Source organism: Schistocerca serialis, chromosome 9, assembly GCF_023864345.2.
Source record: "Schistocerca serialis cubense isolate TAMUIC-IGC-003099 chromosome 9, iqSchSeri2.2, whole genome shotgun sequence".
NCBI classification, from domain to species: domain Eukaryota; kingdom Metazoa; phylum Arthropoda; class Insecta; order Orthoptera; family Acrididae; genus Schistocerca; species Schistocerca serialis.
The window spans coordinates 415,948,339-415,976,170 of NC_064646.1; the positions used below are offsets into that span (position 1 = coordinate 415,948,339).

The 27,832-nt window shown below is 38.7% G+C and overlaps 1 protein-coding gene across 2 annotated transcripts in view; it reads left to right on the forward strand.

Annotated features, from left to right (window-relative positions):
• The window catches only part of LOC126418956 (microprocessor complex subunit DGCR8), a 257,886-nt gene that overhangs the window by 77,146 nt on the left and 152,908 nt on the right, over positions 1-27,832 (forward strand). The gene's annotated exons all lie outside the window — the stretch shown is intronic.

Here is a 27,832-nt window from a genome sequence, read left to right on the forward strand (position 1 = left end):
CTCCTTGATAATGCTAAGTGGCAAGCACTGCAGTGAATTTGGTATTTGGTGACAAACTGGGTTTGTAAAAGCTGATGATGTTCTCAAGCTGAGGACAAGTCAGTGCTACCAGTCCTCTATTACCATAAGCTCTGGCGCCATGCATGGTGTGGTGGTACATTGGTGGTGGAACATTGTATGTCACATGGAATGAAGATCTTGGCTTAATTATTCAGACTGAAAAAGGCTTAATTATACAGACTGCAAAAAATACTCCTCAACTTCAAAATGTGCTATTTACTGATGATGTCAGTAAAATCCTTTTGGGTATTGGGACACATCACTTTGTAATTTTGAAACAACTCTGCATGAGGTACTTTCAAATGAAACCTGGTCAGTGTGTCTACCTTTGCCTTACACGTAAGGTTGGCACTACATAACTGTGGATATCGTGGCATCATCTATTGGTAGAGAGACTGACGCATACGCACCATTTGATGTGGCATAGCGCCAGTGTGGTTTCACACTGAAGAGAAGGTGGCCACAGAAGTTATTGTCCACTACGGAGCATGCAGGTGAGTAAGCAGGAACAATGAGTGATTAGATTTTTTTGTCAGCAGAGGGAGTTGGAGGCCGTGAAATATATCGACGGGTGAAGGCTGTATACGGAGAGTACAGTCTGAGTCGTTCATGTGTTGTGGAATGGCGCAAATGATTCCTTGAGGGGGCACCGCCAACACCATAATGCATCAACACTTGCAGTTTTGAAAAATCTGTGTGCAGTGGGCTCTCCACCAACTGACTGCCGAGCAACGCAATACTCGAATGGCGCTGTCTTTGAGTCATCTGCAACTTTATCATGAGGAGGAATACAGATTTCTGTCGCGTATTGTCACAGGTGATGAAACGTGGTGTCACCAGTTTGAAACGGAAAGCAAGCGTCAGAGCAAGCAGTGTAAACATAGACATCACCACCTCCAAAGAAATCAGAGGCTGTGCACACCAGCCCTGGTAAGGTCAAGGTGTGCTTCTTTTTTGACCACAAGGGCCCAGTGCTTGTCGATCTCTGGAATGGGGAACCACCATCAATGCCCAGCATTATCAAGCCACTTTACAGAACCTTAGACGAGCCATCAAGTCGAAACGCCAAAGCATGTGGTCCAATGGTATTATCCTCTTGCATGATAATGCTTGTCCGGGCACAGCCAATGCGGTGAAGATGACATTGCAGCAGTTTCAGTGGGAAACGCTGGAACATCAGTCGTAAAGTACCGACCTTTCGCCGTGTGACTTTCATGTGTTTGGACCTCTAAAACAAGCTATTCGCGGACATTTGTTCACAACGGACAACAAAGCAATGAAGTATGTAACTGGGTCCAGGCCTGGATCCGACTGCAGCCTATTAGCTTCTTCAAGGATGGAATCAACCTGCTAGTGTTGCAATGGGATAAATATTCCAACAGTTTTGGCGACTATGAGTATGTGTACTGTGTATAACTACAGTTTTGTTACCATTACTTACACTAGTGACCAGGTTTCATTTGAATGCCTCGTATAACAAAAATGATGTTTTGACCAATTCTGCAACTGTCCTCTTCTGGGTAGTGAATTAGGGACTGGACTTTCATGCAGTAATAATCCCTTAAATGTGTATGCCTTTATGCGCCAATAAATCTGAAATGTGCACATAAACTGTTTACATAAAATTATATAAAAACTGAAGTGGCATCGTGGTAGTACAAAAATGACTTACATAAATCCCTGTAAATGATTGACAATGAAACATTAACAAAAATGCAGGAAATCTTCTTAACAGCAGACACCAACTTGTCAACAGGATGAAAATTTGTGTGACCAGTTTCGGCAACACAATGTAACTCATGAGCAAGGCAAGTTAAATGTGTGTTATTGGGAAATATAACTTTGAGAGCTGCATCAGTCACAGACAGAAATGCACTCTCATATCGAATGCCATTTGGCTATAGTAAATTCATGAAAGCAATAAAAAAAATTGGGAAACTGCCAAGCTATTTGTCATTTGAAACTGCTCTGTTGCACATACGTACAGTACAGACCATACATTATTGTCAAGAAATGCATTTACAATATTTGAAATAAACCATCCCTCACAGTCTTGTTTCGCCAATTGACACCCATATAAAAATATTTTGAAACTGATCCCTTATTCTTTTAACGGTTTGGTTGTAGCACCACTGTACATAATTTCAATGCCTAGTGGATTTGTCTGGCACTTCACTCTCTGTATACCTTTCAGTTAAATTTCTAAGAACAGGATTGGTTAATTTCTACAGCAGTATATCTACTGACAAAAAGGCTTTGCACAAACCAAAAGAAAAAGATGAAAAAGTACTGGCAGAACATTCACTTAACATCTGGATGAGAGTAATTTTCATGAATTTGCATTGTACACTGTCTTTGTGTTTGTAGGTGTCCACATGCTGAACTACTTGGAAACGTTTTTCAATATTAACTATTTTTCTCATGCATAGTAATGAAGTATTTTGCCATCTGTCATTATCATCTCCCCTTCAAACTCCTGCTTGTACTGTTGCAATCTAGACTGAATACTTGTTTTTGCTTTTTGCATCACACTTAATTGTGAAGAACTTAAAACACACCACCAAGCCACTAGTTAGCGGTCACTGCTCACCACAAAAGTGAACTGATTTTCTGTAGACAGAACAAGGAGTCAACTGAAGTAAGGTGACTGAAGAAGGCTTCACAAATGAGCCATTAATCACTTTAATGTTGTATTAATTTACATGTTATGAATATTATGAAACGAAAGGCAAAGTGCTAAAAAAGATTGCATACAAATTAAATAATAATGTTAAAACAGGTACTTGGTGTTACATTGTAGGCGGCTCCAAAAAAAACACAGTTCCAACTAACCCCTTAATATCCATGTTGGTTCAGCTTTGCAGGGAGAGATCAGGGAAGTCCAGGAACCAAGGCCATGTACTACATGACAAAATGCAAAGGGTAATTTCAAGCAGTGAATTGGGAAGAAGGAAAAATCATAAATAAATATGTAAAAATAACCTTTCACAACAGCTGAACAAGAGAACACACAGTTTAAAATATCCATTTGTTTTAAAAATAAAAAGTATTTTAATTAAAAACGTGCAAAATGTGCAGCACAACTAAAGATTTCCGAAAATAGATGCTTACTCACAACACAGACAAAATATGCATTTATATGTTGTATAAAACCATGCTTTAAAATGTAAGGGAAGTAGATCAAACATATTATCCAAAGAGTATACTTCTTGAATAATAGAAAGCTGCTGGAAAGCAAATAGTCTTCTTGAAAGTAGATGGTTCAGCTACAATCTATGTAGAGTTCAGCTGTTACTGATTTACTGTGCTGTGCCCCGACACAGAAGTTCTATTTGACCTTCTGTTTTTGCCACCTCTTTACATCCACACTGAAGTTCGTAAATTCCTGCAGTGTGGAGAGTGTCTATGGAATTCTTTGTGTGGCTTTATTGATCTTGGATATTGCAGACACACTGAAATATTTGCTTAATTCCTCCATGGCACAGCACTTTGCCTATGTGGTCATTGATGCGTTTCATGCATGGGAAGGGAATTTCCTACATTATCCCTTAGATGTGTCAGCATTGATTCTGGAACACTTTGTTAGGAACTGCATTTTCTTGCATCTATAGTTCACTCATTTCACCTACATACATTGTAGTGTCCGTGATTATTGTAGTGTTTCCTGTAGAAAATTTCTGTGCCACCAAGAATATTTGGAATACAAAACTATGATGATGAGGACTGCCCTGTAACACCAGTTGTCTGTGGGATCAATTTCCTCTCATCCTGTTTTGTGTAACATCTGGTCCACAATTCATGTCACCTGGTTGATCACAAACTTATACATTCAGCAATCCACAAATTTCATTGAGGTCATATGGAAACCTCTATGGATGTAATGGTCACCTTTGACATAAGATCTCTGTTCATGAATGTGCTTGTAGCTCAGACCATTAATCTCTTACAGGAGTAATACTGCCAGATATTTCCAAGTTGGTGTGCCTGTCATCAACTAACTTTAGTTGGTAGGGAATATGAAGTACTGTACTGCCACGTCTGCATTGTTGGCTGAGGCAAATTGATGTCACATTCATCACATGATCTAATGGAAAAGAATAATTATGCAAGTTTCATGCACTTGAACTATATTTGTAAAAAATCACACGTTGTGCAGGAAGCTGGGAATAATAGTGTTCCCTCTTTTCTGAATGTAGAACTATATAGAACATCTAGTGGCCAACTGGATATAAGGTGTGTAGGAAATCAATGCACGTCACCAGATATTTACATGTTGCGTTGCACCATCATCCAGCACTAAAGAATGCTGTGTTACATATGCTAACAGCTCGAGCTCGCCATATAAGGGATGTGTATAACCTTTAACATGAACAAAAGGAACTTTGCACAAGATTCTGTGCAAACTGAGACAATAATAAACTTCATAATGAGCTGTGAGGGCCATTGAAGACAATGTAGATAACCAGGAGAATAACTCCTGTTGCTCACTTACTGTACATGACCACATAGCTAGTCGCTGTGCTTGAGGAATTGAGGCAACATTTCAGAGCAGCCACAACATCTGAGATCTGTTGAGACCACAGAGAATTACGTATATGCTCTCTGCACTGCAGGTCCTTACAAACTTCAGTGGGAATGTAGCAACATTTGTTTTGGTAAAAAGTTTTGGTCATATGTAAAATCAGTAAGTGGACCAAATCATCTATTCATCAGTGTCTGTAAATACTTCCACATCTTTTAATGTGTTTTTCCCAGCTGCCAGTTGGTGAGTAAATCGTCTATTCAGTCACTCAAGGCCATATTGGCACCACAATGGAAGATGATAGACAGAAAGCCAAAATAATGAATTTGGTCTGCTGAAATTATTTTCCTGTGGAATATCATAGTACAGTCTCTCCATTCTAGGCCAGTCAATGAAGGAAAATTAGGGTAAAAAATAGTAGTCACAAATATTTGTTCAGTAGTATAAGGGAATGTCATGAAGACCAAACTAAAAACCCCACCTGGGAGGGGGGATGAAGTGTGGGGTTGGTGGGGCTTTTAAAGGTCACTTTTTTAAGTTTTCCGGTAATAGCGGAAAACCACAGTGTCTAGAGTAAATGTTTCCCGATATAAAATTAAACTACATTAAATTTCCTGCAGAAAATGGCCTGTTCATTTTTTCTCTAGGACTAATAGTTTCCACGTTGCAGGGGATGGAAGAATTATAGATTATTAAAAATATTATTTTAAGAAATAGAAGAGGATGTAGATGAAGATGAATCGGGAGATACGATACTCCGTGAAGAGTTCGACAAAGCACTGAAAGACCTGAGTCGAAACAAGGCCCCGGGAGTAGACAACATTCCATTAGAACTACTGATGGCCTTGGAAGAGCCAGTCCTGACAAAACTCTACCAACTGGTGAGCAAGATGTATGAGACAAGCGAAATACCCTCAGACTTCAAGAAGAATATAATAATTCCAATCCCAAGGAAAGCAGGTGTTGACAGATGTGAAAATTACCAAACTATCAGTTTAATAAGTCACAGCTGCAAAATACTAACACAAATTCTGTACAGGTGAATGGAAAAACTGGTAGAAGCCAACCTCGGGGAAGATCAGTTTCGATTCTGTAGAAATGTTGGAACATATGGGGGAATACTGACCTTACGACTTATCTTAGAAGAAAGATTAAGGAAAGGCAAACCTATGTTTCTAGCATTTGTAGACTGAGAGAAAGCTTTTGACAATGTTGACTGGAATACTCTTTCAAATTCTTAACGTGGCAGGGGTAAAATACAGGGAGTGAAAGGCTATGTACAATTTGTACAGAAACCAGATGGCAGTTATAAGATTCGAGGGACATGAAAGGGAAGCAGTGGTTGGGAAGGGAGTGAGACAGGTTTGTAGCCTCTCCCCGATGTTATTCAATCTGTATATTGAGCAAGCAGTAAAGGAAAGAAAAGAGAAATTTGGAGTAGGTATTAAAATCCACGGAGAAGAAATAAAAACTTTGAGGTTCGCCGATGACATTGTAATTCTGTCAGAGACAGCAAAGGACTTGGAAGAGCAGTTGAACGGAATGGACAGTGTCTTGAAAGGAGGATATGAGATGAACATCAACTAAAGCAAAATGAGGATACTGGAATGTAGTCGAATTAAGTCGGGTGATGCTGAGGGAATTAGATTAGGAAATGAGACACTTAAAGTAGTAAAGGAGTTTTGCTATTTGGGGAGCAAAATAACTGATGATGGTCGAATTAGAGAAGATATAAAATGTAGACTGGCGATGGCAAGGAAAGCGTTTCTGAAGAAGAGAAATTTGTTAACATCAAGTATAGATTTCAGGAAGTCGTTTCTGAAAGTATTTGTATGGAGTGTAGCCATGTATGGAAGTGAAACATGGTCAATAAATAGTTAGGACAAAAAGAGAATAGAAGCTTTAAAATGTGGTACTACAGAAGAATGCCGAAGATTTGATGGGTAGATCACATAACTAATGAGGAGGTATTGAATAGAATTGGGGAGGAGTTTGTGGCACAACTTGACAAGAAGAAGGGGCCGGTTGGTAGGACATGTTCTGAGGCATCAAGGGATCACAAATTTAGCATTGGAGGGCAGCGTGTCAGGTAAAAATCATAAAGGGAGACCAAGAGACGAATACACTAAGCAGATTCAGAAGGATGTAGGATGTAGTAAGTGCTGGGAGATGAAGAAGCTCCCACAGGATAGGGTAGCATGGACAGCTGCATCAAACCAGTCTAGTCACAGGACTGAAGACCATCGCAACAGCTACAACAGTATAAAGTTAGTGTTTATTATTAAATGCAGTGGGTCAAGAACAAATATTAAATGTGTGTACCATGTCTAAGTGCATTAGACCTCTGTTAAGGGAGAAATTGTGTTCTGGTGGTGTAACATGGTAGAGAGGCCTGGTGGAGTGTAGAATTGAGAGAGAGGTCTGATCTAGGTCAGCTGATTGTGACCATGGACGTCCCTCCTTCACATGCCTGCAAATTGAAGAATGAGGAGGTGATTCTCCACTGTGTCCACCCCATTGTGTTGGAAGAAGCAACTATAGGGTGATTCATAAGGTTATACTGAATCCCCTGCAGTGTATTTTACACAAAATGTGTTAATGTTACATGGAATACAGATAGGAGGTACTGATAATGCTAACATAAGAAACACATATGTACAGAATCTACTTAAATCTCTGCCGGCTGTTCTACACTGCTAGAGGAGAAATTTATGCTTAATCACCCTGCAAAGCAGCTGTTGTATTCTGTCCAGGAAGTCAGCTTTCCCCATGACAAATGCTGCTTGCTTTTCAGTTTATAGACTGTCTCTCCCCAGCATTTCATGTCCAGTTCTCTAATGTAAGTAGACAAAATAACTTCACTGAGCTCATGTTAATACAGTGGAGTTATTTTGTTTATTAAGTGAATACTTATTTGCAGTTGTTAAGTGAACTTTTATGTAAAATATATTCCTATAAATAATGTCTGTGAAGTGCATAATTTGTGTGCTGTTGTGAGTGGTCTTTGTAGTGCTGATGGGAAAGGGATTGGATTGATAAATGTGGTATCTTGCTCCTGTCTGTTGTTGAAAGCATACAGAAAAGCTGCATAATTTTGTTGTGGTCACTTGGTGGTGAATAAATGAATGACCAGAAAGTTACTGCATTTCACTCGCCATTAAATGTGTTGCTGATAGACTGCATAAACTTCTTCCAGTCAGGGAATTGCTGGCACTTTTAAAGTGGGCTGCACTGAGTGGAGCCACTTACCACACATCCACAGCATATCTTATAACGTGGATATGAATATGGCCAATGGATTGTGACATAATTTTCATGCCTATAATAGTAATCTGCTGTAATGCATTGCTTGACATACATTGAAATATCTGAAGTTCCATAACAGCTAGTTGACCTACTTCTGTTCAGAGGTAGGCAGTTTAAGTCTCTGTTCTTCAGAGGGCAGGAGAGCTGAGGCTGGGGCTAGTGATAGAGACAGTGAAATCGACATTATCGAATGCATTTTGACAGTGTGTTACACTTGAGACACCTCTTTAGTGTGCTAGATAGTTGACATCTCCACCTGTTGTACTTTTTTACGTAATAGTTCACTTAACATCTGCAATAAGTATTCATTTAATAAACTGAAAATAACTCCACTATATGAACACAAGCTCAGTGAAGTTATTTTGTCTACTCACATAAGCGAGCATGCCAGGAAATTCTGGAGAGATATGATCTGTCTGAAAAAGGAAAAGTGAGTTGCAGTCGTGGCGGGGGAAGTTTATTTCCTTGGAACAATGCCAAGCTGCTCTACGGAATGACTAAGACTAAATTTCCCCTCTAGCAGTGTAGAACAGTCTTCAGAGATTATTATTAGTGTTATTATTGTTACTGTTATTATTATTATTATTATTATTATTAGTAGTAGTAGTAGTAGTAGTAGTAGTAGTAGTAGTAGTAGTGGTGGTGGTGGTGGTGGTGGTGGTGGTGGTAACGCGTATCTGTACTACATGTAGTGTTAATAAAATTTGTGGAAAATAAAAATGCCTGAGCATGTCTGTGCGCTGCATCGCCATGATTTATAGAGCACCCTATGGTTGCTCAGTATAACTTTGTGAAACACACTGTAATTTCTTCTTATAACTTGGTGGAGTAGACTGAATGGGGAATCACCTGCTCACTATTCAGTTTGCAGACATGAGAAGGAAGGAAGTACAGGCCCAAAATCCAGTGACCTCCACCCTATTACATCATCAGAACACAATCGGACATTAATACAGGTATACTGGACTTAGACATGGTATACACATTTAAAATTTTTTCTTAACCCAATCGTTTAACAGTAAACATTAATTTTATACCATTAAAACATTATTTTTAATAATCCGCGGTTTTCCATCCCCTGCAGTGTGGAAACTGTAAGTCCTAGAGGAAAAAAAGAAAAAAATGAATAGGTCATGTTGTGTAGGACATTTAATGCAATTTTATTTAGTACTGAGATACATTTTCACTTGAAGTCAAAGTTTTCGGGTTGTTCGAGAAAAACGTACAAAAGTGGGCCTATAAACGCGCGCCCTCCACCCTCACACTCGCATCCTACCAGTGGGGATTTTTTGTATGTTGCTCATGATACTTATTCCTACTGCTGTACAGAAATTAGTGTCTACATGAACTTTCACCCGTATTTGACCATTTTTGGTCTTCATTATTTGGTCTGTTAAATCATCACACAAACACCAAAATGGCTAATATTGAGATAAATGACTGCAAAGTAGAAAAGCAACTACAGTTGCTTAGTAGTGGGAAGACATCTGGAACAGACGAGATACCTGCAAAATTCGACAGAGATTATGTGAAAGAACTTGCTCCTTTCTAGCAGCAGTTTATCATAGGTTTCTGGAGCAATGAAAGGTGCCTAACAACTGGAAATATGAGCAAGTTGTTACTGTTTTCGAGAAGGGTCACAGGACAGATCAGTGTAATTATAAGCCTTTATCAGTGATGTCAATCAGTTACAGAATTATAGATCATGTTTTACGATAATATATTACAATTGTTTTGGAGATTGAAAATCTCTTCTGTAAAAATCAATTTGGATTCCACAAACAGAGATCTTGTAAAATTCAGCGTGCTCCGTTTCCTCATGAGGTTCACAGCGCTGTAGACAACAGCACTCTGGTTGAGATATGTTCCTTGACTTCAGGGAGGCATTGGACACAGGCACTGCTGTTTAGTGAAAAAAAAAGATCTTATTGAGTATCGTACCAGATTTCTGACAGGTTCATTACTTCCTTGTAGATAGAAATCAACATGTAACTCTTAACAGAACAAAATCAACAGATGTAAAGATAAGTGTAAAGATAACTTCAAGAATGTCCTAGGAAGTGTGGTAGGACCCAGAAGGCTTGCAGTTCGCAGGAAAAACTGCAGAGGTTATATTGTGCATATGCATTAGTAGACAACTGTAGAGCTACTGTTGATGACAAATTGCTGGAACCACTAACTACCATAAAATATGTAGGAATAACCACCTGTAACAACCATAAGTGGAATTATCACATAAAACAAATAATAGAAAAAGCAGATGCCAGATGGAGATTCATAGGAAGAATTATAAGGAAATGTAATTCATCTATAAAAGGATGGACTTACAAAACTCTTGTTCTTGTCTGACTGCTCACCAGTCTGGAACTCTTACCTGGTTGGATTAATAGAAAATAGACAAGTTTCAACAAAGAGTGGTGTGTTTCATCATGGGCTCTTTTAGATGGTGTGAGAGGGTTGCAGAGGTGTTCGGCAAACTTCAGTAGCAGCACTAAAAGTGCGATGTACATTCTGGGAAGATTCGGATAATATATTACATTCTCCCACATGTCTCATGAAAGGACTCCAGCGAGAGTATTTGCAAAATTAAAGCAGATACAGAGGTTGACAGACAATTGTCCTTCCCACGAGCCATTTGTGAGTGGAACAGGTAAGGGGGGATCCATTTCAGCAGTACCAGAAGTAGCCTCCACCACACACCATCAGGTGGCTTGGGGAGTGTAGATGTAAAAGAAAAAATTACCTTTTTGACCTGTCAGTAAGAAGTTCACTAAGCATCAACATAAATCTGTTATCATTTGCCATATAATGTAAAATGTCCAGCAGGTAACAAATCAAGTTTTAAATCTAAACTAAAATTATTTCTTCTGAACGAATCCTTCTGTAGCATAGATGAATCTTTAAGCACAAAATTGTACATCTATAAAAAAGAAAAGAAATCAAACAAGACCATTAGTTTCTTAAACATAGTTGCATGAGGAAGACTGAAAAAGAATGTGTTCATTAATGTTAAAAATAATCATGTATACATATCCTGTAAAGTGAATTAATCTACATCATTCTGATGAAATAATGTCGTAATGATCTAACTAACTTGTTGTACCTCTTTCCATCAGTGGATGCTGCTTTAACAGACTCTATGCTTTCATGATTGCCTCCCCCAACACAGTACACAGCAGGTGAAGTATTCCTCAGTGGCTCAGTTTTAATACTTCCTGTAGTGTAGGCAGTACCCATGTTAGCAGGTAATTTTGTACCTCTGGTACATGGCCAATGCAACCATTTGCAGCAACTTCCAGTTGCTTGGCAGCAGAGTTGTTACCTGCTGATTATGAGCAACAACTAACTAATCTTGTGCTCAAGAACAGCATTCATAATCAGGCTATATTTTGGCTTGTGTAATTTTTATCTGAACAATAAGCAAATAATTTTATTTAAAGTTTGCTGATTCTCTTTAATTTCTGGATGTACAAGAAACATAAATTGTATTTAAGAAATGATGTGATAATGCCAAGGAAAGTGATTTGTGTTGTGAAGCTACTCAGAACTTTGCGTCTTGAACAAGCAAAGTAGGAAGTTTATCACAAATGCAAACAATGTACTCTCTTGTTGAAAGACAAACCAGATATAACATATGACAGTTATAACCACGTAATATGTATCCACAGGACATGTGGCCTGTAATTGAAGAAGTGTCATGATGATCTCTCCATTGGCAAAAGATTCCAGAATAGTCCCCCATTCGGATCTCTGGGAGGGGACTGCCAAGGGGGAGGTTACCATGAGAAAAAGATTGTATAACCTACGAAAGGATAACGTTCTACGAGTCGGGGCGTGGAATGTCAGAAGCTTGAACGTGGTGGGGAAACTAGAAAATCTGAAAAGGGAAATGCAAAGGCTCAATCTAGATATAGTAGGGGTCAGTGAAGTGAAGTGGAAGGAAGACAAGGATTTCTGGTCAGACGAGTATCTGGTAATATCAACAGCAGCAGAAAATGGTATAACAGGTGTAGGATTCGTTATGAATAGGAAGGTAGGGGAGAGGGTGTGTTACTGTGAACAGTTAAGTGACGGGGTTGTTCTAATCAGAATCGACAGCAGACCAACACCGACAACGATAGTTCAGGTATACATGCCGACATCGCAAGCTGAAGATGAACAGATAGAGAAAGTGTATGAGAATATTGAAAGGGTAATGCAGTATGTAAAGGGGGACGAAAATCTAATAGTCATGGGCGACTGGGATGCAGTTGTAGGGGAAGGAGTAGAAGCAAAGGTTAAAGGAGGATATGGGCTTGGGACAAGGAATGAAAGAGGAGAAAGACTAATTGAGTTCTGTAACAAGTTTCAGCTAGTAATAGCGAATACCCTGTTCAAGAATCTCAAGAGGAGGAGGTATACTTGGAAAAGGCCGGGAGATACGGGAAGATTTCGATTAGGTTACATCATGGTCAGACAGAGATTCCGAAATCAGATACTGGATTGTAAGGCGTACCCAGGAGCAGATATAGACTCAGATCACAATATAGTAGCTATGAAGAGTAGGCTGAAGTTCAAGACATTAGTCAGGAAGAATCAATACGCAAAGAAGTGGGATACGGAAGTACTAAGGAATGACAAGATACGTTTTAAGTTCTCTAACGCTATAGATACAACAATAAGGAATAGCGCAGTAGGCAGTACAGTTGAAGAGGAATGGACATCTCTAAAAAGGGCCATCACAGAAGTTGGGAAGGAAACCATAGGTACAAAGAAGGTAGCTGCGAAGAAACCATGGGTAACAGAAGAAATACTCCAGTTGATTGATGAAAGGAGAAAGTACAAACATGTTCCGGGAAAATCAGGAATATAGAAATACAAGTCGCTGAGGAATGAAATAAATAGGAAGTGCAGGGAAGCTAAGACTAAATGGCTGCAGGAAAAATGTGAAGACATCGAAAAAGATATGCTTGTCGGAAGGACAGACTCAGCATACAGGAAAGTCAAAACAACCTTTGGTGACATTAAAAGCAACGGTGGTAACATTAAGAGTGCAACGGGAATTCCACTGTTAAATGCAGAGGAGAGAGCAGATAGGTGGAAAGAATACATTGAAAGCCTCTATGAGGGTGAAGATTTGTCTGATGTGATAGAAGAATAAACAGGAGTCGATTTAGAAGAGATAGGGCATCCAGTATTAGAATCGGAATTTAAAAGAGGTTTGGAGGACTTACGGTCAAATAAGGCAGAAGGGATAGATAACATTCCATCAGAATTTCTAAAATCATTGGGGGAAGTGGCAACAAAACGACTATTCACATTGGTGTGTAGAATATATGAGTCTAGCGATATACCATCTGACTTTCGGAAAAGCATCATCCACACAATTCCGAAGACGGCAAGAGCTGACAAGTGCGAGAATTATCGCACAATCAGCTTAACAGCTCATGCATCGAAGCTGCTGACAAGAATACTATACAGAAGAATGGGAAAGAAAATTGAGAATGCACTAGGTGAAGATCAGTTTGGCTTTAGGAAAATTAAAGGGACGAGAGAGGCAATTCTGACGTTACGGCTAATAATGGAAGCAAGGCTAAAGAAAAATCAAGACACTTTCATAGGATTTGTCGACCTGGAAAAAGCGTTCGACAATATAAAATGAAGCAAGCTGTTCGAGATTCTGAAAAAAGTAGGGGTAAGCTATAGGGAGAGACGGGTCATGTACAATATGTACAACAACCAAGAGGGAATAATAAGAGTGGACGATCAAGAACGAAGTGCTCATATTAAGAAGGGTGTAAGACAAGGCTGTAGCCTTTCGCCCCTACTCTTCAATCTGTACACCGAGGAAGCAATGATGGAAATAAAAGAAAGGTTCAGGAGTGGAATTAAAATACAAGGTGAAAGGATATCAATGATACGATTCGCTGACGACATTGCTATCCTGAGTGAAAGTGAAGAAGAATTAAATGATCTACTGAACGGAATGAAAAGTCTAATGAGTACACAGTATGGTTTGAGAGTAAATCGGAGAAAGACGAAGGTAATGAGAAGTAGCAGAAATGAGAACAGCGAGAAACTTAACATCAGGATTGATGGTCACGAAGTCAATGAAGTTAAGGAATTCTGCTACCTAGGCAGTAAAATAACCAATGACGGACGGAGCAAGGAGGACATCAAAAGCAGACTCTCTATGGCAAAAAAGGCATTTCTGGCCAAGAGAAGTCTACTAATATCAAATACTGGCCTTAATTTGAGGAAGAAATTTCTGAGGATGTACGTCTGGAGTGCAGCATTGTATGGTAGTGAAACATGGACTGTGGGAAAACCGGAACAGAAGAGAATCAAAGTATTTGAGATGTGGTGCTATAGACGAATGTTGAAAATTAGGTGGACTGATAAGGTAAGGAATGAGGAGGTTCTACGCAAAATCGGAGAGGAAAGGAATATGTGGAAAACACTGATAAGGAGAAGGGACAGGATGATAGGACATCTGCTAAGACATGAGGGAATGACTTCCATGGTACTAGAGGGAGCTGTAGAGGGCAAAAACTGTAGAGGAAGACAGAGATTGGAATACGCCAAGCAAATAATTGAGGATGTAGGTTGCAAGTGCTACTCTGAGATGAAAAGGTTAGCACAGGAAAGGAATTCGTGGCGGGCCGCATCAAACCAGTCAGTAGACTGATGACCAAAAAAAAAAAAAAAACAGATCACACTACTCTGCCACAGCAGTAAACCATGTTAGACCTACATTTACAGTTTGGTCATACGCTTTGACACTTCCTTTGAACAGACTGGTTGAGCAGAAAAAAATCTGTAATATTACACTTACTGCATAAATGCCCCTCACTGTGATGAAGTGGAAATGTGCAAACCAGATACTGCAGTTTAAATTTGTAGATTGCACAACAGTAAATAACAATCCTTGGTTCACTATGAAATATGGCATGCGCAATACTCATAAACTTCAGAAAACTCCCAGACACATACCTTCATTGCATGTAACTATGTCATATACAAATACAGGGTGCTCAAAAAAGTGTCTAATATTTTGAGAGGTGGTCCCATAAACATGGATCCGGAAACTCATTACTTTGTAAGGTACACAAGTGTTTATAGGTATGGCTGCGCAATGCTTGATTGTGGATATTAGCACAGTCATTGCGTTGGTGCTCCATCAGATGTGAAGGCGAGGTATTATGATGTCTTACTCAAAGTACTCTACCTGCCTTGAAGTGGTCTGCAGTCAGCTGTGTGCTTTGAGTCATATTGTATAGCTGTGTTAGTTTTCATTGTCTTTGTGTGCCTTATTCTACAGTATTGTCAACCCTGGCTATATACCATGGTGTTTTACCTTCTTCCACACACACAAATTCAGTTATGTGTTTACTGATATAGTGCTGTTTGTACATACAAATGATGTAGCACATTTACGTTTTCTCTCTTCCACCAGTTGTTTGAAATGGAAGCCCATTACTTGACAAGTGAAATGGCAGATATGGTATTCTGCTATGGGTTAGCAAATGGACGCAGCCCGTTCCCTGTACACTGAAAAATATCCATAACTCAGAATGCTCTCTGATAAGCTGTACAGCAGACTTTTCCAGCATCTGAGGGACACAGATACCTTTGCACCTCGGAAGAATAGCAGTGAAAGGCCCCATACATTCTGCACGCTGTGTGCTCAGTTTGGTGGAAGAAACACCTGGGACCAGTGTGTGATGATTGGCAGTATCAGAATGCATGTCCCACTTTTCTTTTCTGGGGGAGGGGGGGTACTTAATGGACAATTGCTGTGCCCATATCGTATCATCTACAGTGTGTCCAGGTCCTAAGGCCACAGGATCATCATGGCAGAGGGAAGTTCTGTCAGTTGCTGCTGTAGAAGTGGGCTGCAGATCCACTATTCCCATTCAAGATTTTATTTACTGCTGAGGCAGTGTTCACAAAAGATGGTGTTGTGAATTCCCATAACCAGCATTTATAGCAGATGTAAATCTTCAAGCAATGCAGGAAAGGGGGCGTCAACACCTATTCTCAATTAACATATAGGCAGGTGTAATTGGCAATAGATTAGTAGGGCCATAAGTGCTACAACAAAGATTAACTGGGTTGCATTATCTGGACATTGTCATTAACGTATTGCATACTTTGCTCGTTCCTCCGACCTCAATGCCCTAGAGTTTTGGTTATGGGAACACTTGAAAGAATTGATCTGTGCCACACCAATCAACGATGTTTGGACACTACAGAGTTGCATCTTCAATGCAGAGCAACAACCACTACCAGGTATACTTCAATCGGTGCGTCATACCTTATGTCGTTGGGCAGATGAATGCATTGTCATAGTGGATGCGACATTGAACACCTCCTGTAAACACATTTATCACAGAAAGTATGCATTTCCAGACCCTTGTTTATCGGACTATTTTTCTTTTTTTGATGAGTACTACTATCTCTCAAAGTATTGATTACTTTTTTTGAACACCCTGTGTAAAATGGATGTAAGCATCTTTGTTCCACATCTTCTTCTAAACCACTTATTCGATTTCAACCAGTCTTGGTACACATGAAACTTAATAGTCTGGAAAGAAGTACTGTGGGGCTAAGAACCACCTACCTCCCATTGAGGTGAGCGTGGCACAGGTGGTGAGCAGAGAGAGGTAGGAAGAGATTGACAAAGGGGTGGAGAGAGGGGGGACAGATGTAGAGGGGGAGGGGAGAATAGACAGACAGAGAGGGGGAGGGGAGTAGATAAACAGAGAGATGTGGAGGAGGAGATGGACAGGCAGACAGGGAGTAGGAGATGGAGAAAGACAGGGGGAGTAGGAGATGGAGAGAGGGGGGAGCAGGATGATATGGATAGAGAAAGGTGGGAAGGAAGAGATGGAGAAAGAGGGGTGGATGAGGACGAGAGAGAGAGAGAGAGAGAGAGAGAGAGAGAGAGAGGTGGGGAGGAAGAGATGGACAAAAGGATGGGAGAAGGAGGAGATGAACACAGAGGGAGGGGGAGAAGGAAAAGAACAGAGAGAGGGGCATAAGGAAAAGGATATAGAGAGAGAGGAGGGGACAGAAAGAAAAGGGAGAGAGAGGGGGGCCAGGAAGAAAAGGACAGAGCGATGGGGGGAGGAGATGAATGGAAAGGCGGAGCCGGAGGAGATGGCCGGAGAGGAGAGGGCTTGTGAAAGATGGAGAGGGGAAGTCAACAGGTGAAAATGGACGAGAATAAGAGAAGATAGCTGGAGGAAAAAGAGGGTGTGGGGTGGAAGACAGAAAGAGTGTGAGGAGGAAGATTGTGAGCAGGCAGGTGGAAAAGAGAGGGGTTGCATGAGGAGCCATGTGGAAGAGGAAATAAATAAGTACCCAGGCAAAGCGGAGTATCCGGTTAGTATATTACCATAAACCCCAGTTCTTCAGAGAATTGAACTCCGATGTATAAAATAGCTTTAAATGTGTGATTACTTTACAAATGAGTTAATGTGTTAAATATTGACATTAAGACATTTAGAAAAAAAAATTGGCAGTTATACTTAAACTTTGTTGAAAGTTGCTAAGTACTGTCATTACTACGAAACACTTGATGAATATAGTCTGCATAATGAAATTTTCACTCTGCAGCAGTGTGTGGGTGTACCTCCTGAACTGTGTGTCGTACAGTGGTATAATTTTGTCAGTACATTCAGTGATATATTTAGACACTGTCTGCAAAGCGTTTTGTGAATAGAATGAGTAGTAAAGAAATAATAAATTAAATTTTGCACCTTATGATGCACTGTGCACAATTTTAAGCAGAAGCTAGTTTTTCATGCTTCTAAATTAGTTCAGTCAGATGGTGCTCAAAAAGACCAGATAGCGGAAAGTTTTGTAGTTTGTTTTATTTTATTTATTTTTTTACAAGCTTTCTGTATGTTTTTGAGGGTGCTGAATCCAAATTTTCGAAGTCATGCCAAAATTTCGGCCTGGAAATAGATCAAAAATGGAAGAATAATGAAAAAATGTGGCTTTTTTAAAGTTTAACTTGTAACTTTAAAACAACACAGTGAGTGTCCAGTCAGTCACGGATCACACAAGAACTGAAAATGAGGACAGCAAAGCGGAAGCAGAAATGCTGAACTCTGTTTTGAAATGTTCCTTTAGAAATACTGCCCTGTTTAATTCTTGTACAATTGCTGAGATGAGTGAGACAGACGTTAGTGTCAGTGTCAGTGGCTTTGGGTTAAAGCTGAAATTGTTAAAATGAAACAATGCCCCATGGCCATATAGAATTCTTGGCTGATTCTGTACAAAATGTTTAGCTGAGTTAGCACCATTTTAATCTTAACATGCTGTAAGTCCTTCAAACAAAAAACCTGTGCCCAGTAGTTGGAAAACAGCACATGGGTCTTTCTACAAAAAGGATAGCAGAAATGATCAACAACACTACAGCCCGATATCATAGAAATGCATCTGCTGTAAAATATTAAAACATATTCTGAATTCAAAGTTAACGAGGTACCTCAGTGACCCAATCCACACCAAAAGTATTGTTTCTAAAAGTACTGGTCATTCTAAACCCAACTTGTGCTTTTATCAAGTGACATCCTGAAAGCCATGGATCAAGGCAGTCAAATAGATGCAGTATTTCTTGACTTCTAAAAAGCATTTGATTTGATAACACACCAATATCATTAATTAATGTGTAATGATAAGGGACTAAATTTGTACCTGGATTGAGGATTTCTTGGCAGGAAGGATGTAGCATATTATCCCAGATGGAGAGTCATTGGCAGAAGCAACTTCAGGCAACCCCTGAGAAGTGTGACAGGACCCTTGTTGTATTTGTATCCTTGGTAATTTTTGTTGTATGGACATTAGACCATAGCTCAAGACATGTTTCTGTGCTTTTTCATGTAAAGTTTTGTCTCTTAATGCCTATGTAACAAAAATCACCAAGTAATTTCAGGCCTTTTGTAGTGATGCAGTTATCAAGAATTAAGCACTCTGGCTGCACAGATATTCAGGCACATCTTGATATGATTCCACAGTACAAAAATTGACGATATGTTTTAAATGTAAACGTAAAATTGCACATTCATAAACTGCAAAATTATACTAACCTGTGACTACAATATCGATGAATAACAACTGGAATCAGTCAACACATACAAATAGCTGGGTATAACAACTGTAGTAATGCAAAATTGAATAATGCCTGTTCAGTATAGGTAAAGGAGGTTGCAGGGTTAGATTCATTATTATGATACTGGGAAAATACGGTCACTCTACAAAGAAAATTGCTTACAGAACACTCGTGCAACTCATCCAAAGGTAGTATGTGAGACCCATACCAAGTAGAACCTGAAGATATTGAATGCACACAGAGAAGGCTAGCACAGTTGGTGATAGGATTATTTGACCTATGGGAGATCGTCACAGAAATGCGTAAATACTTGAACGAGTAGACCCATGAAGGTAAGGCACCAACTATCCTGTGAGAGACTACTTAACAAAGTTCCAGGACCCGGTAATTAGTCAGCAAATTAGGAATGCAGTACCATGCTAGCGTATAGTTCCCATGAGGACCGAGAAGACAACTTTGGATTAACATCAGCTCACACAGAGGCTCTCAACGAAGCACTCTTCCTGTACTCCACACAAAAATGTGATGGGAAGAAATCCTAATAAGTGGTACCTGCTGCCATGTGGTTCAGCTCTGCAGAGTATGGATTTAGATGTAGAAAACCTGCCCATTTGAGAAATATAAAAAGTAAATCTATTCTTGACACTAGGTGTGGTTTGAACCAAGTAGTGCTTTATTAGGTATGTTTCCGTTTGATAACCTATGAGCCAATTAACATAGCTGGAAACTGAACAACAGTGCATCTTTTTTTCCTTATATATGAAAAGCATTTGCAAAGGAAAAAGTAGCAGTAAGTGATAGGAAGAAATCCTCAGAATGAGTGTGGATCATGTGTCACACCAAAAGAAGTGCATAAAATGTGATGGCATAGTCCATATCAATTCAGGCTGGGTAGGAAAAAATCTTACCTTCATAGTCTCAGTCTCGGATGTTATTGAATTTAGCATGTGTTAAATGGACTAAGTAAGGAACATACTTTTTTTTTTTTTTTTTGTTTCCTCCAAAAAAATTTCTGCTCCAATACACAGACCTCCAAAGATGACACTGTGCATACCGTTTTGAAGATGTGAATTTTGGGAAAAATTTTTAAAATGCTGCATCTCTGGAATAGTTCTAGATATTTTGTTGGTTTTTTGTTATTTGAAAGATGATTGCTTTATGATTACAAAGAAATTCTCCATTTGGACTTAACTGTCAAAGTTCCTTTACTATAGTGTTCTGAACTTTTTTATAATTTATGGAAAAAAATTTCAAAAGTGCCAATCCATAACATTTTGATTTTTTTCTGTTGATTAGTACCTTATAGTTTTACATTCCCTGAAAAGGAGAGCTTCCACTTTTAGGTTGAACAAGTTTTATAAACAACCGAAATGTTTGTTATACATAAAACCTGTTTTATTACCACATAACAGGCTCATAAGAATCAAAACCTAGCCGTATTTAACATTGTTGTTGTTGTTGTTGTGGTCTTCAGTCCTGAGACTGGTTTGATGCAGCTCTCCATGCTACTCTATCCTGTGCAAGCTTTTTCATCTCCCAGTACCTACTGCAACCTACATCCTTCTGAATCTGCTTAGTGTATTCATCTCTTGGTCTCCCTCTACGATTTTTACCCTCCACGCTGCCCTCCAATACTAAATTGGTGATCCCTTGATGCCTCAGAACATGTCCTACCAACCGATCCCTTCTTCTGGTCAAGTTGTGCCACAAACTTCTCTTCTCCCCAATCCTATTCAATACTTCCTCATTAGTTATGTGATCTACCCATCTAATCTTCAGCATTCTTCTGTAGCACCACATTTCGAAAGCTTCTATTCTCTTCTTGTCCAAACTATTTATCGTCCATGTTTCACTTCCATACATGGCTACACTCCATACGAATACTTTCAGAAATGACTTCCTGACACTTAAATCAATACTGGATGTTAACAAATTTCTCTTCTTCAGAAACGCTTTCCTTGCCATTGCCAGCCTACATTTTATATCCTCTCTACTTCGACCATCATCAGTTATTTTGCTCCCCAAATAGCAAAACTCCTTTACTACTTTAAGTGCCTCATTTCCTAATCTAATTCCCTCAGCATCACCCGACTTAATTAGACTACATTCCATTACCCTTGTTTTGCTTTTGTTGATGTTCATCTTATATCCTCCTTTCAAGACACTGTCCATTCCATTCAACTGCTCTTCCAAGTCCTTTGCTGTCTCTGACAGAATTACAATGTCATCGGCGAACCTCAAAGTTTTTATTTCTTCTCCATGAATTTTAATTATTATTATTATTATAATTATTATTATGAATTATGTATTTAACATAATTTTAGTTTTTAAAGATGAGTAAGAGGCCCATTTTTCAAGTATTTTAAATGATTCCAAAATGTATGTGAAAGGTCCAAAGACCTCAAAGCTTCAATTTATACAACTTCTGTGCACTCTGTTTTGTACTGAAATAAGCCAGTCAATGAACTAAAAGTGTGTTCCACTGCTTTAGGATCTTCCTTTGATATACATTGATGCCTTCCTGTTGAACCAATAGGAACTGGAGCACTTACAGTCTTCAAAACATTGTGAACAGGAAGTGAGCACTAATGTCATTGTTGCTGTCCTTCAGCTGGAAACCTATATCCAGCAGCTGGTCCATGTGGTAGCATAAAGTTCACTACAGTTTCATTTAACTCATAACTGGTATCTACAATCTCTGCAATCCACCAGTCAGTCATATGTACAAGCCACAAACATCACCCTTCTCAGGTTGTGAGTATGAATATTAACCTGCTATTTCTGAGGTGTTGGCCATACGACCAAAATTTCTTGCTCTTTAAAGTGCGTGCAATATGAATTTGCCCATTACTTTGAGTCCATAAATGTGTCTTCTGAATTCCTATGTCCTCCAGGCCAAGTGTCTGTAAAGACAGTACTCCCTTTCCAGGACAGTCACCACATTCTTGAAACAAACAAGTCTCTCGCTTTATGTCACAGACTACTGATGACTTAACACGTCAAACCAAGGTGTCACATGTCACATGCTCCAGTAAGTTCTTCAAAGTTACCACACAAAGTTCAAAATTCACGCAGTACACACATAGACATCTCTAGGTGAGTGTGGAACTACCCACTTAGGTTACAGTGCATAAAATTTTGATCTTCAAATATGTGAAGTTGCATAGTTGCTCTTTTAAACTGCTAAAGTTTCTTTAATACTGCCAGTCATGTACCTCTTCACTTTCATAACTTTTTTACCTTCAACTGTTACAGTTATAGTGTCTTTTTTGTTGGCACTCTGGTGATAACAGTCCTATTTATCTTCCAGATAAAATGACTGCACTATTTGAACTTGAGCTGCTTCTACACGATGACCACCATAGGGATCTGGCCTTCCAAAGACTCCTTTTACAGACCTCACATTTCTTGATTTGTCTACAGTGTTCTTTGATACTGATGGAATGTGGTTCAGAATTGTTTTCTTTCAAAATATATCTGGAATAATATTTAAAACTTGCACATTTTCACTGTGTGATGCACAGTATTCAACAGCTGAATTGATATTTGTGAAAATTTCCTGGCAAGAGGTGCAAGAGTGCTTTGGTTCATTTTCTTCTGAAGATGGAATTTCTACTTTGACAAGTGTGGTCAGTTTTGCTGTAGTGTATTCATCCTTAGCTTTAGTAATTTCTCTGCACTTTCTTGATACGTAGAGCTTATGACTCGACTTCAGTGACCATGGTTTCTTAACAAGACTAACACCTACCTCTGTAGTTGACTGATTCAAGGGATTTAATTCTTGCTCTATTGATGCAAAATCTGCATCAGGGGAGGCTTCACCTTGTTCAGATACTATAATTGTTGTTGTTCTGTCAAAACTTTTAGAACACACAAATTAATCACTGGAAACATCTTAACTTTGAAACAGAGTCTTCAAATGAGACACTTATTCCCAACTTGAACAAAGTGTGTTTTGTTGTTTGTCATATATATCACTCTTTTATGGATATGCAAATAGTCAGCACACTTCACTCCTATGCCCCAGTCAGAAGACATTTCAAACAGTCTTTTTCACAAAACATGCTGCAACTGTGTCAACTGGCAAATTCCTCACGAAAACACAGAACTCACTGGATGGTCTCAGATTTCTTAGAAGCCTTTTCAGTAAACAAATTAGCACTGAATATCTACAATACAGAATATCTACAATACAGAAATCTGCAATGAACAACCATGACAAAGAAACTGACAAGAAACTACAAGGAAGTGTAAGAAATATCTGCAACAGTGAAAGTGATAAGAAATAACTGCAACCAAGACAATAGAAATAAACATTGAAACAAAGAAATTAGTAAGAAACAACTTCAGTGAAGACCTACATTACTCTTGAAAGTTAAAAAAAAAAAAAGTTAAAAAAAGTTAAAAAAAAAAAAAAAGTTTTAAAAATAAAACCTGTCCAACTTAAAAGTGGAAGCTCTCATTTGCAGAGAATATAGTCCTAATCAGCAGGAAAAAATCTAACTTTTCTGGATTGGCATTTTTGAAAAAATTCTGTAAATTATAAAAAAAATTTAGTAGGAAAAAGAAAGTAAAAGAACTTTGACAGATATGTCCAAACGGAGGATTCGATTGTAATCACAAAGCAATTATCTTTAAAATAAAAAAAACTCTAATAAATTATCAAAAACTGTTACAGAGATACAGCATTTTAAAAATTTTTTCGGAATTCGCATCTTCCAAATGGTGTTTGCAGTGTCTTCTTTTGGAGGCCTGTACCTCGGGGCAGGAATTTTTTTGGAGGGGGGGGGGGGGGGGGGAGAAACATGTTTCTTACTTGCTCCTGAATTTTAACACCTGCTAAATTCAATAACAGCCGAGGCTATGAAGGTAACCTGAAGTGATACGAATTATGGCTTATAGAAATATGATTTCATGACTGCAGGCCTTCAACATTATGAGTTACAATACATTTATTATTTCTATAACGAAATGAAGAGAGGAATGTCGTCCCTTGTAAATGAGTATCAGTTAATGTTGCTAATTCATGACTTAAGTAAACTATGAGTATAATATATGTAATTTATGTTTAGTTCCAGATAAAAAGTGGTAAAGTGATTAAAACAGTTTTCAGAAAGAGAATTATGTCTTTTACTTTATTCCAGTGATTTGTTGTTAACTGTTTGTAGTACAATGTTAATGTTATTTCCAGGTGCCAACACTGTTTTTCTTTTGGTTTTGTCAACCTCCATTTTTCAGACACTTTGTTTTTGTTTATCCTCTGTGAGCATTATCATTATCTGCCATTGAATGTAAGCTGTTACATATCTAAATAAACCCTGTACAAACAGTCTCATTATCGAGTTTCATTTGCTGTGTCTTATTACAGGTTCTGGGTCCAGGTAATAAGTCTGTTTTTCAGGTACTGGCAGAGGGTAATTTTTTTCCATAATAAACAGCAGATTTGACATTACTGGCATAGTGTTGACGTGGTGCAGTGGAACAGTCAATGCGTCACTGCTTGAAATTGTTTGGAGGGGACAATTGGTCATAGTAGAAGTTCCAGATGGAAGCAATATTAAGAGTAAAAGGCTTTTTGGATATTGTCATTGGCATAGGCATAGCTATTAAGCGTCTGAAGGAGAAAGAAAATGAGGAAAACACATGGCTGGAAAAGAACGCAAAAGCACAGGAACTTATTGTGATGTGGATGGATGTAACACCACTCACCTACTTTCATGTATCATATCATCTGGTATGTGGACTAGACTGAAGACCATGTATGAGAAACATCCTGCAGTGAACACTGACCTACTTCACCACAAATTTTTCATGATCCAATTTGGTGACGGTTTGGTGGTTAAGGTTATGTCAAAGATACAAGAAATCAACACTAAATTGAAACAAATGGGTGAAACACTATCAGAGAAAATGACAACAACCAAGGTGCTGATATCATTGCCAGAGAGATATAAACATTTCCATTCAGCATGAGAGGCCATTCCCTTTGAGAAGCAAACACTTAAGGAGTTAACTTCAAGATTGGTCATTGAGAAAGAGAGAAACAGTCTCATCAGCCGGCAGTAACTTTGGCCAATGTAAGCAGACAGCAGAAATTACCTGTTTTCTTGTGGTATGGAAGGCCATTTTCCAAAGGACTGTAAAAATAAAGTGAAGACAGAAACTGTTGTTGTTGTTGTGGTCTTCAGTCCTGAGACTGGTTTGATGCAGCTTTCCATGCTACTCTATCCTGTGCAAGCTTTTTCATCTCCCAGTACCTACTGCAACCTACATCCTTCTGAATCTGTTTAGTGTATTCATCTCTTGGTCTCCCTCTACGATTTTTACCCTCCACGCTGCCCTCCAATACTAAATTGGTGATCCCTTGATGCCTCAGAACATGTCCTACCAACCGATCCCTTCTTCTGGTCAAGTTGTGCCACAAACTTCTCTTCTCCCCAATCCTATTCAATACTTCCTCATTAGTTGTGTGATCTACCCATCTAACCTTCAGCATTCTTCTGTAGCACCACATTTCGAAAGCTTCTATTCTCTTCTTGTCCAAACTATTTATCGTCCATGTTTCACTTCCATACATGGCTACACTCCATATGAATACTTTCAGAAATGACTTCCTGACACTTAAATCAATACTGGATGTTAACAAATTTCTCTTCTTCAGAAACGCTTTCCTTGCCATTGCCAGCCTACATTTTATATCCTCTCTACTTCGACCATCATCAGTTATTTTGCTCCCCAAATAGCAAAACTCCTTTACTACTTTAAGTGCCTCATTTCCTAATCTAATTCCCTCAGCATCACCTGACTTAAAGACAGAAACTAGAAACTGCAATTATTGTCAGAAAAGAGGTAATTTGATATCAGATTGTGGGTTGCTGAAGTCCAAGGAAAGCAAAAAGGCTTGGGATGTAAATACATTTATGAGTCAAGGAACTGACCTACAAGGTTACTGGCATGGATGCAGGTGCTAGCAAGCATATGTGCAGTAAGAGAGAATTGATAAGAATGTGGACAGTGTGTGAAGCTTGATGAAAGTTACTGTAACTGTAAACTTCTTGATGTGATTGGGCGTGGTACTGTATAATTGTCTGCTTAGGATGGGGTTAAAATGATCAAAACCGTACGTAGTGGAGTGTATTTTGTGCCTGAAATTATATTCAATCTGTTGTCATTAGGAACTGTATTGGAAAAGGATATGTATTTTAGTGTCAGACAAGGAACAATGTGAATTCTTGAAAAGTAAAAGTGACATTTGTACACTATCCAAATGTTTCAATATGTGTCATGTGTTGTTTTTTTCTAAATGAAACACAATCAGAGCTGTCAGTGTTTACTTTGACATGTGCAGATAAAACACACACTATGGTTGACAGTAATGGCACTAGTGACTCTTCATTGATCAATACTGATAGTGGTTTGGTAAATTCGTCTAAATGTGTTGAAAACTTGAGTGTTAAGCATAAAAAATTGTGCCATCAGAACATTGTCACATAAAGGAGTGGACTTTGTTGATGACTTTGACCATTGTGATGTGTGTTTGGCAGGTAAACAACATTGCTTGTCATTCCCTGTCAGTTTGTCAAGAGCTAGTGCCCCACTTGTACTGCTTCATGCAGATACTTGCAGATATATGGAGATGCATTCACTTTTCTTCTTTTGAAGGATGACTGCTGAGGTTATTGCAAAGTATTCTTTATGAAACAGAAGCATGAAGTTAGAGGTTTGATACAGAATTTCATTGTAAAAATTGAAAGAGAACATGACCTGAAAATTAAACTCATTAGGAATGATAATGGACTGTACTGATTTAGGTACTTTTTGAGTAAAAAGGGCGTAACTCAACAAAGAAGCACCATGTACACATCACAGCAAAATGGAAGAGCTGAAAAGGAAATGTGCACCTTGGTTGAAGCTGTGCATTCAATTATTTCAGGACTGCCCAAACATTTCTGTGCTGAAGCAGTTAATATGGTGGGTTATGTACTAAGTCAAACTAGTCCAAGTTCTGTCAGTTGTAAAACACCATTTGAAGCCTTTTATGGCAGAGAATTGCCCTTAGAATATTTGATAATATTTGGTGGTTCACGTGGCTGTCCTTGTACCCAAAGAAAACAGATTGGTACTAGACCCCAAAACAAGATAGATTTATTTATGGGTTATGATAATGATATGAAGAGTACAGAATATTTATACATTCCATAAAGAAAATTCTGCAAAGAAAACTGATGTGCATCAAGAAGTAGTTTTGTTGCTGCCAGCAGTATCTGCAGGAAAGAAGAAGACTGGTGCCCCTATAGTAGAAGTAGATAGTATTTGTTATGACGAAGAGATCATAGATAAAATTTCAGAATCAGTGTGTCAGAAATCGGTACAAATGAGGATTCAGGTTGTGGAAGAAAAGAGAAGTCAGATTAGAGAAGAACAAGAAATCAGTAAAGAGAGAGAAAACAGAGAAGATTCGTGTCAGGATGCAGAGTAAAATGAGGGTGAGGAGAGACGACAGTGAAGAGACCCAAGAGGAATATTTGATGCCCAAATTACTTAGAGGATTATGACTTGGGCCTGTAGACAGCAGTGAATGGTGGTGTCTTGTAGTGATACTGAAAATTGCAAAGATGCCGTAGCAAGAGAGCTGCAAGCCCTGGAAGAAAGTAATACATGCTATTATGTATGTAAGCTCAATGATAGTAATGTTATTGACACAAAGTTGGCTTTTGGGCAGGAAAGAGATAGGAAACGTAATGTTGTTTCTTATAAAGCTTGTATTGCAGGTAAACATCTCCAACAAATATTGACTTATTCAGACATATACAGTAAAAAATTAACTACATTGAGATTATTAT